We start from the raw sequence: 6040 nt of genomic DNA, 5'->3' as shown, positions 1-6040 counted from the left end.
AGTGAAAACAGAACCATTTCTTATATGCTACTTACACTAAGTGAAAAAAGCTAAATATTCTATTTGCCCTATAAAAAAGTATTCTCTTTGCAATAAGTGCACATAGTAAATGCTACTTATAAATGGTGTCAGATAATATTTGTACATTAGTGTTGTTGTACATTAAACTATATGCAATAATAACAGACAGGGACATGCAGAGAGTTCCTCAGGGGCAGGGGCTCAAATGTAAAAAAGGGGCAATATATATATATATATATATATATATATATATATAGGTTATGGCTATATAGGTTAGGCTGCATTTATTTGATCAAAAATACAGAAAAAACAGTAATATTGTGAAATATTTTTACTGTTAAAATAATGGTCTTCTGTTTTAATATACTTCAAAATATATTGATTTATGTGAAGCAAAACTGAATTTTTTAGCATCATTACTCCAGTCTTCAGTGTCACATGGTCCTTCAGAAATCATTCTAATATGATGATTTATTATCAATGTTAGAAATAGTTGTGCTGCTTTATATTTTTTATAACTTGTGATACCTTTTTTCCAAGATTCTTTGATGAATAAAATGTTAGAAAAGAACAGCATAAATTATAGGAATAAATTATATTTAAAAGTATATTAAAATAGAAAACCATCACTGTAAATTGTAATCATCTTTCACTATATTGCTGTTTTTGATCAAATAAATCCAGGAGGAGTTTATTAAGAGACTTTTTTCATAATGCTGCATAATTATCAAAAATGGTAACATAATAAAGTCCTTTCTTTTCATGTCACCATTTCACCAGCCTACACTAATAGGCCTGTAGGTGGCACTTGGGCTTCATTAACTATGATAGTTTCATAAAAGAGTAAACGGTGTATCAATATACATAAATACACTAAATTAATTGAGCGGTATACTTCCATTATTGCGAATTTTGGTGCTGCATGGTGCAGTGCGTTGTAGTCAGTTTACATCCACTTTGTCAACGATGCAGTTTGACTTATAAAATGCACAAACCGCAGAAATAGGAAGTCTTTTTAATTTCTTAAGTTCGTAAGTTCGACACTTTTCGAATATCTTATTTTTATATCTTAATTTTTATTGAAGATAAATGCCTTTCCAATCTGATGGATGGGAAAAGGAAGTAAAGCGAGTTCGGCAAAAGGCGGATTCGAACCTCTGTCAGTTTGCGTCAAAACTATTTTTAATGCGCTTTACCTACACTTCGACGAGCCGTTTTGACTTTTATTCATTCCCAGGATATCAGTTGTTGATATCAAGAACTTAATTGTTGATATCAGGAATTACATTTCCACTAGTAAAAACTTAATTCTTACTAGTAAGAATGAAGTTGTTACTAGTAAGAATGAAGTTGTTACTAGTAAGAATGTAGTTTTTACTAGTAAGAATGAAGTTGTTACTAGTAAGAATGTAGTTTTTACTAGTAAGAATGTAGTTGTTACTAGTAAGAATGAAGTTGTTACTAGTAAGAATGAAGTTTTTACTAGTAAAAATTAAGTTTTTACTAGTAAGAATTGTATTTCTGATATGTGAAATTGCAATTTCAACTAGTAAGAATTCAATTCTTGATATCAACAATTGAATTTGAATGGCAGCGAGTGAAAACATTTCACTAGTGAAAATACAATTACAGATATCAAGAATTCTAGTTTTTACTAGTGGAAACTCAAATGTTGATATCAAGAATTAACATTGTTACTAGTGGAAATGTAATTCCTGATATCAACAACTGAATTGTTGATATCAAGAATTACATTTCCACTAGTAAAAACTTCATTCTTACTAGTAAAAACTTCGTTCTTACTAGTAAAAACTTCGTTCTTACTAGTAAAAACTTCATTCTTACTAGTAAAAACTTCATTCTTACTAGTAAAAACTTCATTCTTACTAGTAAGAATTAAGTTTTTACTAGTAAGAATTGTATTTCTGATATGTGAAATTGCAATCATGTCATGTTCACTGTGGTTTCACAAGGACATGAGACCTGCAGGTGACAGTTGATTGCCTTAAAAAACATTGCAAACAAGTGAAATGTAAAATTTAATTAAGTAAAATTTAAATGATCTTAATTTTTACAATTCTTATGCACCCCATTAACTTATTACAATTTAGATTCATACACAATATATTCAATTCTAAAACAAAACATGATCATACACACACACTGACTTTTGCACTGGTTTAATGCAGTGGATTTATACATTCCTAATAAACTGCATGTCAAGCATTTTGTCTGTCCTTTCCTACATGTTCTTGTAGTCTCCGCTATGGTTTGCAGTGCTGCACGAGGATGATCCAGTTGGTCAGAGAAAGGAGTATGAATGCATGGTTTCCCCACTTACACGGAAAAGACAACACAGTCTCACCCCCTACTCGTCAAATGTCTGACGCATGGTCAGTAGACCCTGGCGTCACTTTTTAACGCACTGGGTATACCTTTGGCGTTATTTTTCGACGTGCAGGGTAGTCCGATAGACTTCTATAGAACTCAACAGCGTTGAAATTTGACGTCTTGGGTCAGCACACCGCAACCCGTTGTCTGCCTTATGGGTCGACACTACAATAAATAAAAATAAAAAAGGAATAGGCTACAAAAAATGATTTAGTAAGCATTTTAAGTAAGCATTTTAAGAGTTTTATTGTCATAGGTAGGACACTGCTTTAATTATAGCATGCTGGATAACGTTTTTATCGGAGGTTTGTTGATTTTAATAAATGTATATAATATGCTACGATTGAGTTCAATTAATCTTTTTTTTTGTTGTTGTTTTATTAAATCCTCTAAATTAATAACGCTGACGTCAACGTATGGGCGATCCCAAGGTCCATTGCGATTTTACACTCGGTAAGTAGAAGTGTTAACGTTAATTAATAGAGATGGATTACACATCAAAAACTGTTGAATCAGGACAAGAAGTTGTGTTTAGAAACTTTAGATTTGTAAGGTGGCCATTTCTGATGACTGATGATATTTCTGATGATATTTCTGATAAAAATATAGCTTTCTGCACCACATGTGCGGGCTAGCAAAGTTAGCTAATTGAATTCAAGTTCATTTTTGTCGCATATAATCATGTAAGGTACAATTATTGGGGAATGTAAGATTTTCAGTATTACATTAGCCCACAACTATTATCCAACATTATAAATGTTCAGAATGAAGAACGGTGTTGCCAGATTGGTTTGTTTTACAGCCCAATTGTTAAAAATCCACGCAAATTTATATAATGCACAACCAAAATAAATCCATAATTAACAATACAAATTAATTCATAACTACTACATTGTGGCATCACAATTTTTCAATATAAAATAAAACAATTCATATGTATAATGTAATAAGTAGTGCTGTCATAAATTATTGACTGATTCATATATATATATATATATATATATATATATATATATATATAAGTAGCTTCCAAAATAGGTAAATTAGAAAATATATAACAATGACATGTATGAAAAATGATCGATTATGCCAATAAGTTGTGTTTTGTTTGTTGACGCTGTCTAAAGTGCACTGTAGAAAATGTGTGTGTGTGTGTGTGTGTGTGTGGTGTAGATTTCAAAATGTCTCAAAGGAAGTTCAAGCCTTGCCCTTCCTGCCAAGCACCTAACCAGGTGAGGGAAAGTGGAATAGAGCATTATGTCCAATATTCAAATATGTGGTTTTAATGTTCTACATTTCTCATTATTGGGTCAATTGGACACTAAAGTATGCTCCTACTAAATGACCCTGTATGATATCTGTACTGTGTTACAAAACCGTGATAATGTAAGGCATCTGGTTGATATCAATTTTGATTGCTTGTTTTGCACCAAACGCCAGAGGCAACATTGATTAGAGTAGCCTGGGTGTCTCCTACATCTGCCACTTTCACTGTATGATTATAATAATAATAATCCTGTGTCAGTCTAGAGACGCATATTCTGAATTGCATTGTGCTTCATGTGTTCCTCTCTTTCCTGTATACAGCCAAATTAAACTGTATCTTGATTTGTAATTCTTATCTGTGACTGTGGATCTGATGTCTCACTTTGGTATACTTTTACCAACACAGGTGAGCCGCAAAACCTGCAGCTCTTGTTTCTCACCCATCTCCCAAAAAATCAAAGTAGCTGCCAAAAAAATGACCCTGGACAGGAAGTGGGGGGAAAGGGTCCTAAAAAATAGAAATGCGGGAAGAGTGGTGGACTCTGCCCATATTGCAGTAAGTAGAAATGCTCATATTTCATCAAGCAATATGATTTGTTTCACTTTCATTAATATTGTGTGATAGGGCAAGGGCCTCATTTTACAAAAATAAGTTTAATCTGTCAGTGAATGAATTTGAGGTAGTCATAGATGGCATTGGTGTAACATATTATTTTAATTAATTTGTAATTTGCTTGACATGCATGGAATAGAATGCGCACGTGAACGCCATCGGCCTTTATTCAAGAACCGCCAAAATATCTTTATTCAAGAACCGCTATGAAGCCAAAACAATCTCTGTTACCTAAATTATCCGTTTATCACTGTAAAGCCGCTTTGAAGCAATCTACATTGTTAAAAGCGCTTTATAAATGAAGATGACTTGACTTGACTTTCTTTTTGACCAGGCGCTCATGTACATTTGTTTACATATACAACTGGCTACATTGTAAATATAACCTTGCTTTAGTACCACACAGGTACTGCAGTATGCGTGTTACTGAAGTCTCTGTCTCTGCTAAAGGCAGATCACAGAATTCAGACCCATAGTCACTATTAAAGACAGTCTTGCATGATTATGTAAGTAGATAACATGCTCCTACTTGCATCTTACACTTATAGTGCCTTGCGCTGCATTATTTTTAGAGAAAGTGCATGACGACGTGGCAAAATAACTCAGGACATGCGTGAAAGCCATGCTGTGTGCAACATATATGTTGTTAAAAGCAAGGCCATATTCCAGGTGTCCTGTTTCAAAGCCACAACTTAAAAAAGCATTTGAATTACTACAGGGGAGATAGTAATGTCGCGTTAAAAGTGGAAAGGATTCAACCATACCTACTGGAGTAAGACCGAGACCAGGTTCTGTAGAGCGGCTGGCTATTTTATGTCCGTTGGTGGCATTCCCAAATTAGTGTTTCTGTTTGTCCCCCAAGCTACATTTGCTGTGGGCAGAGACAGGTAGACCGACCGGGGGGGGGGAGTGTTTGGACCAGGTGGATAGGTGGCCATAAAGAGGGAGTCCAGTCAAAATGTATTTTTGTTATCATATTTTGTTTTGTGTGTGTCCAATCAATATAATTATTTTTGAAGGGTGTCAGGACTTTTAGTGTTCCCTTTAGAAACCCAGATTGCTAAATACTAGACCACCAGCCTCCAGCACAACATTACATGAATATTGTTTGTATAAAGCAGGGGTTCTCAAACTGTTTGTGCCAAGGACCCTTTGTGTGGGAGAACAATTTCCAAGGACCCCCTCATAATCAAAACAATTAAGCTTTTGCTTGCTACCATTTGTATACTTTGATGCCATTTCTATTCTCTGAAGTTGTGTCCGGGTTCACTATTCCGTGTTTTCTAGCTGGTGTGTACTAACTTGGTCTTTAGTCAACTTTGGATTTTGAATCACTTAATGATGTGGACTGACTCAAACATTTATCCACGTTCATCAGCTATCTTAATGGCAAATAAGCCAAGCTAAGCAGCAGGAAGAACAGTTCATCATGACCTGAGTGAAGTGATTCAAGTGATTCACAACAGATTGACTTGATTAGTCATAATCACAAAAAAGTTAAATGTTAATGTTTTAATTTATTAGTGCATTTATAATCAAGATTTTATATGTAGATTCTAGATCATTACATTGTCATTGATAAGCATTTCTTAACGATAAAGCACAACTTTCTCATTCAAAGCAAATCCACTTTGAGAACCACTGGTATAGAGTACATAGAGTTCACACTTACATCGATTAAACAGAGTAAAGATTATGCGTATTTGGCGTGCTGTCTGGGGGAGGGCTCCGAGCTTGGGATATTTAATG

Source organism: Chanodichthys erythropterus, chromosome 12 (genome assembly GCF_024489055.1).
Source record: "Chanodichthys erythropterus isolate Z2021 chromosome 12, ASM2448905v1, whole genome shotgun sequence".
Taxonomy (NCBI): domain Eukaryota; kingdom Metazoa; phylum Chordata; class Actinopteri; order Cypriniformes; family Xenocyprididae; genus Chanodichthys; species Chanodichthys erythropterus.
Note: the sequence above shows the minus strand (reverse complement) of the source record.